Raw genomic sequence first — 11,407 nt, forward strand, 5'->3', positions numbered from 1 at the left:
CAGCATCCTGTGGCCCTTCCGATTGTTAACTTACTGATTTGGGGGACATCTCCCCTGTAGTGATATCTAATAACCACAATCACCTACTTCGTGATGTTTATTAAAGCCACCAGAACTTAACCTTATCTCCAGGTTCTGGAAGCAACAGATCAGTCTCCTGTGGACCAACTAGAGGTTCTCCCTTCCATGAGAAAAGAATGATAAAAAGGAGGTATAATTTGGCAGTGGGTCTTGAGAGATGCTAACAGCAGTCAGTGGTCTCTGATGAAGGGCAGATGCACAGACAGGTAGGTACAATGTGGTGCAAGAGGAATGTATTAGAATTTCTACTGCCTATATTTTTTGTAATTTTTTTTAAAGATTTTATTTATTTGACAGAGACAGCCAGCGAGAGAGGGAACACAAGCAGGGGGAGTGGGAGAGGAAGAAGCAGGCTTCCAGCAGAGGAGCCTGATGTGGGGCTCGATCCCGTAACGCCGGGATCACGCCCTGAGCCGAAGGCAGACGCTTAACGACTGCGCTACCCAGGCGCCCCTCTTTTTTGTAATTTTAACTTTTTCTGTAGGTTATATAATTTCTATAAGTTTGGTTGGACATATATGTAGATACAAATATGCATATATTGGGTCATATGATCAAAAAAGTTTAAATATCACTTCTCTAGAAGCTAATGGGTACACAAATAACAAACAAATTTATAAATTCTGCATATGGCAGAATATCAATCTATTTTGATAGAGTAGAAAGGGATCTAAGAGCAAACTATTCATTAAATGGTGAAAATCAGGTTCCTGGCTGGCTCATCAAGAGTCATTGGACTCAGGGGCACCTGGGTGGCTCAGTTGGTTAGGCGGCTGCCTTTGCCTCAGGTCATGATCCCAGAGTCCCTGGATCTCTCTCGCTCACTCTCTCAAATAAATAAGTGAAGTCTTTAAAAAAAAAAAAAAGTCATGGGACTCTTGATCTCATGGTTGTGAGTCCTGTGTTGGGTGTAGAGATTACTTAAATAAATAAACATGTTTAAAAAATCATAATAAAGGGTGAAAAAATCAAATGAATTTTGGTTAGCTCTATCTTCTATATGTAAAAATACTGAGACTTAAAAATATATGTATTTTAGTGACATACCCTCAGACATTTTGAAATACTTTTCAATGAGCCATTCTAAAAACTCTAGTTTCTTTGTTATTTTTAATGAGTGACCTTTTAGCAATATGTTTTTATGGAGCTTTTTTGACAGCTTAGGTCTTTAAATAAAGAATACTTTTAAATAAAGAATACTAGAATACTTTTAAACTGTTTTAGATTGACTCCCAGGATAACAAAGTCCATGTTATATGAGTAGCAAGCATGCTGATTTACCTGGGCTGCTTTGTGACCTGACTTCCAGGCTCCTGGATCATGATGTACCAGCTCTTATTTCACATCCGACTGTGTCCTTGATCAATTTTATTACATGTTCTGGCACCTCCAGCCTAAGTACTTTTATTTCTTTCCTCATAGCCAGACCCCATTCTATTTATCTTTAACTATGTACCACCTTTTTCTCTTTCTTCCCTATTCACACATCCATCCTGCGAGTTTGTTTGTTTTTTGAAGTACATTCATCTTTAAATTCTTTCCATTATTCTTCAAGAACATTTTTAGAGTAAACTCTTAATCTCTTTTCCCCCTACACACCAAAGTAATGTTTTATATTTGGTATACAGCTTTCTAAAGCCCTGTCTATATATATGGATGTATATGTGTTTTTTCTAATAAGTGGGCTCATACTAAACACACTGCCATATAACCTACTTCTGTCAAGTAATATATTAAGAGATTTCCCCAATATTATTAAATAGAGTTCAGTAAAATAATTGTAATGGTATCATATCCCCGTATAATAACCTACTATAATTTATTTAATCCATATCCTATCATTTGGCTAGTGTTATAAAGAAGGCTATAAAAATGTATTTGTACTGAATCTTTTCTCTTATTCATGATTATATCCTTTGGATAAATTCTTAGAGACAGATATTGGGTCAACAGTTAGGTGGACATTTTAGCATTTCTCATATATTTTTGCCAAATTGTTCTTTTAAAAAGCTCTGCAAATTTAAGTGTCATTTCCACAGCCACTGTCAACACTGGGTATTAAAATTTTCTTGACTAATTAGTGAGAAAATGCAATCTCATCTTAAATAATCTTTAAGAAAGAACAGTGATTTCTTTATATTTTTAATGTTTGTAAAATATCTATATTTTCCTTTGATTTTCTTCCTTTGGTGTTATGTTTAGAAAGGGCTTTCCTACTCCAAGATTATATTACAATTGCCTATAGAGACTTCTAGTAATTTTATGGTCTTATTCATCTTTCACATTTAAATATTTATCTGGGATTTATTTTAGTAGGAGATATAAGATTCTAAAAGAACTTTTTCCAAATGGTTATCCAGTTCCAACGTCATTATAGGATTTTTGTTGCCCACTCAGATATTTCTAGCAGTGAGGAGGAAATTCTGACCGAAAAAGGGAGATGGTCTCAGTTGCTAAGACACATTTTCATGGGCTTCCAATTATGGATTCATACTGTTCACTGTTCTATCATTCTTTTCTACAAGCATAGCACCATATACTATTGGAAAAGGAACAGTGCAGAAACATGTCAAACTAACAGTGATGAGAATGAAGGCATCATCCCGTTGATAAAAGTCTTCCTGTGCTATATTGAGAGCTACTCTCCCAAAGAAGTGTTTTAAAACACACTTTTGCTTTGTAAGGGTCATCAGAGCTTTACCCTGGAAAAACCTAAAAGAGTTCTTCTTTCTTTTGACCTGTAGGTGGCAAACTTCCACTCTTATCCTCTGAAAATTTTGACCTGCTGGTTTCAAGTTCACAAAATGAAAGGTGAGATTATTTTAGTGTGGGTTAGCATAAATATAAAGGTTAGGAGATTTAAGTAAAAGGATAGTGAAAGTAAAAGGCACTTCCTTTTTTATTATTGTATGTTTTGAGGTGATCGGAGACAGGGGTCATAGTCCCAGCTCTGCTATTAACTGGCTATGACTTTGGGAAGGTAATTCAGGTTCTCTTGGCCTCTATTTTCTGACCTTTAAATCACAAAGTTGAATGAGGTCATTCCTATTATACCTTTCAGCTCTAGATTTTATGATTCTTATTACCAATTTAAATCCCTGACAGATTTTGAGTGATAGCGAAACTCATTTGAAAGGGGGCAAAAATGTCAAATTGTACTTTTAAAAGTCCCTGAAAAAATTCTTAAAAGATTATAATGATTAGGCCAGACTTTAAAGTTGATTACAAAAGCTTTAGTGCATGATGTCTGTAACACTGGGGTTTCAAAAACTGGCCATTTATAGATTCAAACGACTTATTTTATTACAAACCAGAAGTAATACAATAGAGAGAGAATTTTTTTTTTTTTTTTTTTTTTGAGTAGGCTTCATGCCTAGCACAGAGCCCAGTGTTTAAGCCCAGGGGCTTAAACTCACGACCCTGAGATCAAGGCCTGGGCTGAAATCAAGAGTTGGACGCTTAACCAACTGAGCCACTCAGGTGCCTCATAACTTTTTTAATGATAGGAAAAAGAATTAACTTAGATCTTTTGTTACCACAGCTGTATCCATAAATTACAATGGGTTCAAAAGAAGCAAATAAGTTATAAATCTGCAAGAAACCAGAATATAAAATATAAACCCCAAAGAAACTGGAATAACCTATGCATCCCTTTTGTGGATGGGAGATAAATTAGTGGAAATTAAAAAAGAGAGGGCACCATTGAACGTAGATATATTTTTCCATACTACAAGAATAAAAATATTTTGAAATGACAGGAAAAACTAAATGTGACACACTATTAAAAGCTTGCTATTTTTAATGTATAAATATATATAATCCAGACAGCAGTCAGGGTACCCTAAACTTGGGTTAAACCTGACCCAAATCTTAAACCCAGTTACTCTGATATCAAAAACACTGGCTCAGTGGGTGGAGGGTGAGACTATTGATCTTGGGATTGTGGGTACAAGCCACACATTGGGCGTGGACATTACTTAAAAAATTAAAAAGATTTAGAATTTTATTGTGCCCCCCCCAAAGACACACACACACACACACACATTTTTGCTTCTCTCTGCCTTTTATATTCTATTGGCAAACTATTTTTTTCTTTCCCTTTCCACCCTTTACTTCTCCAATCTTAGTGTCTACAACTAATCTAACCATTTATATTATGCACTTCATGAGTTGTTAAAAGTGCTTTAAGATCTGAGTAAGTTATAGAGCGGGCAGATGTCAAAATGTGTAGTGCTGACCTTTCACTGTTTCCTCATTATACCCTTCTTTCTTGCTTTTCCTCTCTCATCCCCCATCCTTCTTAATCAATAAAATTATCCTAGTCTCGGGGCGCCTGGGTGGTACAGCGGTTGGGTGTCTGCCTTCGGCTTAGGGCGTGATCCCGGAGTTCTGGGATCGAGCCCCACATCAGGCTCTTCCACTATGAGCCTGCTTCTTCCTCTCCCACTCCCCCTGCTTGTGTTCCCTCTCTCTCTGGCTGTCTCTATCTCTGTCGAATAAATAAATAAATAAAATAAAATAAATAAATAAATAAATAAAATAAAATTATCCTAGTCTCAAAAGAGCTCTTCTTATATTTGCCCTTGACTACAAACTCCCATTTTCCAAAAAGGGCAGTTCTCCCTAAGAGGATATTAATAAATAAAATTTTCTCCATCTAATTTTATCCATAAGCTTGGCATTTAAGTTCCCATTTGAAAAAGAAGAAACCAAGATGCCTGGGTGGCTCAGTCAGTTAAGCGTCTGCCTTCAGCTCAGGTCATGATCCCAGGGTCCTGGGATCCAGTCCCACATTGGGCTCCTTGCTCAGCCCTGCTTTTGTTCTCTCTCTCTGACAAATAAATAATAAATAAAATCTTTTTAAAAAAGAAGAAACAGTTTTCACAAGGAGACATGAAAAAATGAACAACTTCATTCCAATAATAACAGTGTATAGCAAAGCAAATTTAAAGCAGCATTAAATACTAGAGTAGAGAATATATGAAAGAACTCAGGGTTGGTGACTGTGCAGAAAAGCTTGCATTATATGCATTGCTGGAGAAAATGCAAATTGGTTCAACTTTAAGTTGTTCTTGTGCAAAGATGTTAATAGTAGAATTATAAAAAATGGAAACAAACCAAGTGTTCAACAGTGGGGTAGTTAGACAAATATGATATTTTAGTATAATAGAATGAGCCCTGTTAGACTGCTTTTTAAAAATGTCAAGTATACATTTTACTTCAACACGTGAACAAGTTTATAAATAGTGAAAAATAAAAAAACAGAACTCAAGATAAAATGAACTTTATGGGGGTCCCTGGGTGGCTCACTCAGTTAAGCGTCTCCCTTCAGCTCAGGTCATAATCCCAGTGTCCTGGGATGGGGACCCCGTATTGGGCTCCTTGCTTGGTGGGGAGTCTGCTTCTCCCTCTCCTGCTGCTGCTCCCTCTGCTTGTGCTCTTTCTCTCTGTCAAATAAATAAGTAAAAATCTTTAAAAAAGATAATAAAATAAAATGAACTTTATGGCTATATAAGTGAAAACAATAGCAAAGATTGGAACCCAGAGGAATGTAAATAATTTCATATTTATTTGTAAAGTTCTGATTTTTAGAAATGACAATAATTCTATTAGTCATAAGTAGTCTATCTTGTATTATACCTTTATATACACGAAGACCAATTGTTCAAGTCTATTTGAATTGATTCTAATAGTTTGAACCATTTCCAAAAGAATTTTTTTCCTTTTAGGATTACTTTAAGTCAAATTTTTCTAATTTGTTAATTGAATCTAAGAATAAATTATCTTTGAAAGTTTATTAGTATGTGGCACTCTAAAACTTATCTGACCAGCACTGCTCAAAACTGTCAATATTATTTAAAAAACAACAAACAAAACACCAAGGAAAGTCTGAAAAACAGTCACAGCCCACAGGAGTGTAAGGAGACATGACAAAAGTAATGTGGTATCTTGGATGGGATCCTGGAACAGGGAAAGGACATTTGGTAAAGACTAAGGAAATCAGAACAAAGTATGGATTCTGGATTCTAGTAAATGATTATGTGTAAATACTGGCTCACTAGTTGTAATAAATGTACCATACTAACAAAAGATGTTATAATAAGTGAGACTAGATATGGGGTATATAGAAATTCTCTGGGCCATTTTCACAAATTTTCTGTGCATCTAAACTATCCTAAAATTAAAATTTTATTTTAGAAATGTTAGTATGTTTAGACAACTAAATGCTATCTAACGTATTGAATTAATGTACTAAATAACAGAACCTAGTTTACTGTTAGTGACCAATTGATAAGGTGAAAAGTTACCAGGTCATATTGATAATCACACAGTAGACCAAGAGAACACTTCAGTAAGGGAAGACATCTTTCAGTAATGAAAATGATACATTATTAAGAGCTGAGGATGTAAAGAGTACTGTATGTAAAGCACTGTCTTTACCCTGGGTATGTATAAACTATCCCCAGCAGGACCAGATGATAGAAATACATTCCAAGGGCACAATGCCAACTCTAGCTTCTAATAAACTGTTCTTACTGATCAATGTGTGAAGTTGTTACTCTCATGCTACGATATATAATGAAGTCTGTTTCAGACTGTTTGGGGGTGTCTTTTCCTTTTCTGAATTTTTTTTTCCTTTTTCATTTTGTTTGCCGTTTTTCTTGGCAATTGCATTTTAAAAATTTCCCAATGTGTTTATCTAGTGACGTGAAGAAGATTCTTTGTATGTTGTCCACTACGAATGAAAAGCGAATTGCGAATTTCAGAGTCTGTTGACAACACTGAGACTGGATTGATGTCTAAAAAAAGTAGACCTGTTTCCTGTGTTAACCTCAGAGCAGGAGGTGGAAAAGGCTACTTCCCAATAGGTTTTCACTTTGGACTGATACCAAATTAAAAGAAATGAGGCAGATGTAATATATTTTTCCTCTCATCACTCTAATTAAATCATATATGAAAATAGTTTCTTTTTAATGTATTAACAGTATTTTAAACTGGCATCTGTGTTTTCTCATTTAAAAGCAATAGAAACCTCTGTTGATGAAGTCATTTATTTTTTGAGAAATAATTATTGGTTTCCTGCAGTATTTCTGAAACTGCCTTATAAGAAGCACATGGGTCACTTGTCAAAATGCAGATTCTCACAGTCTCAAGAATCTAATTCAGTGTGCCTGAGGGTCCAAGAGACTGTCTTTTTAATTAGAGCTGCCTTCTCATCAGGCCAAGTCTTTTACTGATTAGTGGTTTATAGTAGTTCTTAGTTCTGGCTATACAACAGAATCATCTGAACAATTTTTAAAACTATTAAAGCCAAAGCCTACTCCTACCGCACCCCCAGATTATAATTTATTTATCTGAAATGGAGTCTACACATCAGTGTTTTTTAACTCTCCCTGGTTATACTACTGCAAGCAGGGTCTAAACCATTAGTTTTGGTATGGGACCATAATTAGTTAGAAAAACCTGTACTTACTCCTTAAGCTCTATTCAAAAAAATATTGGCTACCAATCACAGCATATGAATCTCACAAGCATAATTTTGAGCAAAAGAAGCCAAAAGCAAAAGAGAACTTATCATTGAGACTAACTGCTAGTAGGTGCAAGTTGTTTGTGGGGAAAAGTAGGAGGAGATGGAAATATTTTGGAATTAGATAGTGGTGATGATTGCACAACAGAGACTACAGTAAAACCATAGAAGTGTACACTTTAAAGTGGTGAACTTTATGTTGTGTGAAGTGTATCTCAATTTAAAAAGCTACTAAAAAAGAGAGAACATATGGTTTAACCATTCTTGTTAATTTCAAAAATAGGCATATCTAAACCAAAGTGCTTGAAATCAGGTTAGTAGTTATCTTTGGGGAGGCAGGGTGGGTCGTGCCCTGCAGGGGGAACAGCTGGGCTCGGGAAATGCTGGCAGGGTTCTTATTTCATGACCTGAATTGTGGTTACAGGGGTGAATTCACTTTGTGATCATCCGTTTTGGGGCTGTATATTTATGATTTTGCTCCCAGAAAACCGAGTCATCAAGAAAACATTAATAGATATTTAGACTCCTCCACTTAAAAATACAGGGAAAATTAGCTAAGTAATCTAAATCTATAATAAAAGCAAGTCTGATGAGACAAAGATAATGTTTGACAGTACAGGTCATTTAATATTGGACTTGTTTTCCAGAGATGGCTATAGAATCCCTGTCTTCAGAACTCTGAAAAATAGCCTTGTGGTTCTATTTTGGGATGGTGTCTTGTAGTACTTGGTCAGATAATATTTTGAGACTTGCTCTAGTTCTTTGAGTCTACCTTTAGTCTATATTTACTTTTAACTCTGGGAAATAAATAGACAAATCTAAGAAAAACTAAGAGAACTTTGAATTCCCATAGAGAATTGCCTAATTTATATATATTTTTTATTTTCAGCAAAACTTACTGTAATTTATTTCACCAGTCATCAAACTGAATCTAAGATCAATTTAATTTCCTTTCTTTTATATTATCACCAATAATTTTTTCTTAATTGCCATTAATATGCTGACAATCCTAGATTTGCCTTCCTTTCTTTGTGGATTGCTTTCCCAGGTTCTATGAATTTAGTTGTTCCCACTTTCTTTATTCATATGTTCCAGAGTTTCATTACTGTATTGGCTCTTTTATATTTCTTTAGCTGTACTCACATTTCTAAGATCTTTGGTTTCCATATTATGAGGTTCTGGAAAATGTCTCCTTCCTTTTGCAACAATGTTTGTAGGCTACAATATGGCTCAACACTGACTCCTCTGGTTCCAGGATTACAGCTTTAGAATTGAGTCAATTTAACATTGCCACTAATTTCATAAGCTTTGTTTTGCATGCAATCTATTACCTTTGAAATCTTTTCATGAATTTCCAGAACTCCTTATTCCATTAGCCACTTGTAGATTATGCTTTATTCTTATATCTAATTTTTTTTTACAAAGAAAGCAAACATCATTTTAAATTTGCTTTGTTCTAATTTTTCTGAAGCCATCACCAATAGTATAAGCACCCATGATATTAGCCAGATTCAGAGATAATGTGTAATTTTTTTTCTAGTTCTTAATTTTTCCAATTGTTTCTTCATTGGTTGACAGATCTTATGTCAATATTTTATTAATGATGCTATTTGTTTTCACTTAAGGAAAATAAAACTGCAGAAAAAGGAGTGTATCTTGTTTCTTAGCAACTAAGCAAATACATATTTTACATGTATTATCCTTTATTGAGGATCAAATCTTTGGTAGCCATAGGTAATTTTGTAGCTAGAAGGAATTTTATAGATTTTTTTTTCCAATTTCCATAAGTATAGATGAGAAAACTGAAACCCAGAGAAACCCATATAGTTAATTACTGATAAAGCCATTTTTCTTCCATGTTCTTTATTGTTTCATTGTACTTAATTTATATCTTTTTTTCTATGCAATATATTTTTTGAAGATTTTATTTATTTATTTACAGAGAGAGAGAGAGAATGAGGGAGAGACAGAAGGAGAGGGAGAAAAAATCTCAAGCAGACTCCTCACTAAGTGCAGAGCCCCATGCAGGGCTCAGTCTCACCACCCTGGGATCATGACCTGAGCCAAAATCAGGAGTTGGACACTTAACCAACTGAGCCACCAGGAGCCCCTCTATGCAATATTTTTAACATGTAAGCACACTGCATCATTTTAGCTTTTTTTCTCTTACTTAATTTCTTTTACACTTTTTGGTAAATTAGTTAACTCCTTTTTAGTACAAGACATTCAAGCTAACTATTTCAGCACCATTTAATACATTATTATATTAGCACAACTTTAAGAACTTCCTCAGAGCAAAGCACTTTTCTTTGTTGTTGTTGGTTTTTAATGTATTATATTTTTTCCCCACACTTACTGAATTTTCTAAATCCAGCCACTCCCAGAAAATATCTATCCCTTCACACTCTCAAACTCTATTTCCTTTTTAAGATATATACTGGATAATAATATAGATATTGAGCTCCATGCTAATTATTCCCATTTTACTGACAAGATAACTGAGACACAAAGGTTTTTTTATGGCAGAGTGAGATGAGACCTAGGCTTCCTTATTCTGGATTTGGTATTTAACTTTTTATATATTCCTTTAATAAATTCTATTTTTATATGTTTCATAATGTCCATTATATACCTGTATGTAGTACTCGTATATAAATTATTAATTTATAAAGGTAAAGAATTAACCAAATCTAAAGAGAGGCCTGGCCTTTGCCCTCAGCTCCCAGGAAATGATCTCTTGTAATGTCCTGCCTGATAACACTGTCTTTGTTTACCTGAGGACCTTGGGCTACACTAGATGGTTTAACAATGTGATATATGGTAAGGGCTTTGGACCAAGTAGTATCAGCTTCATCTTCAGAGGAATTGGACACTGAAGGTATGACCAAACCCCAGTAAAAACTCCGGACACCAAGGCTCAGGTGAGGTGCCCTGGTTGGCAATACTCCAGGTGTAATGTCACACATTGCCAGAGGTTAGTACCATTCATGACTCCACAAGGAGAGGACAGTTGGAAGCTCCATCCATGGAATTCTCCTGGACGTTGCTCTATATGCCTCTTCCCTTGGCTGATTTTAACCTGTATCCTTTCACTGTAATAAACCATAACTGAATATAACAGCTTTCAGTGAGTTCTATGAATTCTGCTAGTGAATTATCAAAGCTGAGAGTAGTGTTGGGGACCACCTGAACTTGCAGTTGTCAGAAGTGAGTGTGGTCCCGGGAACTCTGAAACATGTGATCAGAAAGGTTTGGAGCCATTTGTCTAGACCATGTTAGCAAATGATTATCTAGTTTCTTCTTAACAACCTATGGAGATATTAATTTCGTCAGTGATCTATTTCACCGTGATGGTATAAATGTAAAATCACGGCAATAACAAAGTCAAATTTCACCTGCTCTAAAAGTATGAGTCCTTTTCCTTTTATTTATTTATTTTTTTCATTTCCTTGGGTTATTTTGTTCTTATCTTCTTGGTTCTAGTGACTGCATTAAAAATTGTTGATGGCTCCATCCCTCTTAAAACTTTCTCTCAGCTGATCTCATAGAATCAAAGGCCCCAAAGGGCTAAGACCACGATTTATTTGTATTTTTAGTCCTAACCCTTAATACAATGCCTTAGTTCCTTTTGTCAAGAGAAAAAACAAAATTATTGTCTCTAATATAGAGATAGTATTGGAGAAAAAGGCTTTCTAGTCCCTGGGTTTTTATTTGCTCTGTCAGCAGTGAGCAAGCCACTTACCTTCTCTGAACCTCTGTTTCATCACCTGTAAAACAATGTGGGCTCAGTGTTCTTTA

The sequence above is a fragment of the Ursus maritimus genome, unplaced genomic scaffold (genome assembly GCF_017311325.1).
Source record: "Ursus maritimus isolate PB19 unplaced genomic scaffold, ASM1731132v1 scaffold_11, whole genome shotgun sequence".
Taxonomy (NCBI): domain Eukaryota; kingdom Metazoa; phylum Chordata; class Mammalia; order Carnivora; family Ursidae; genus Ursus; species Ursus maritimus.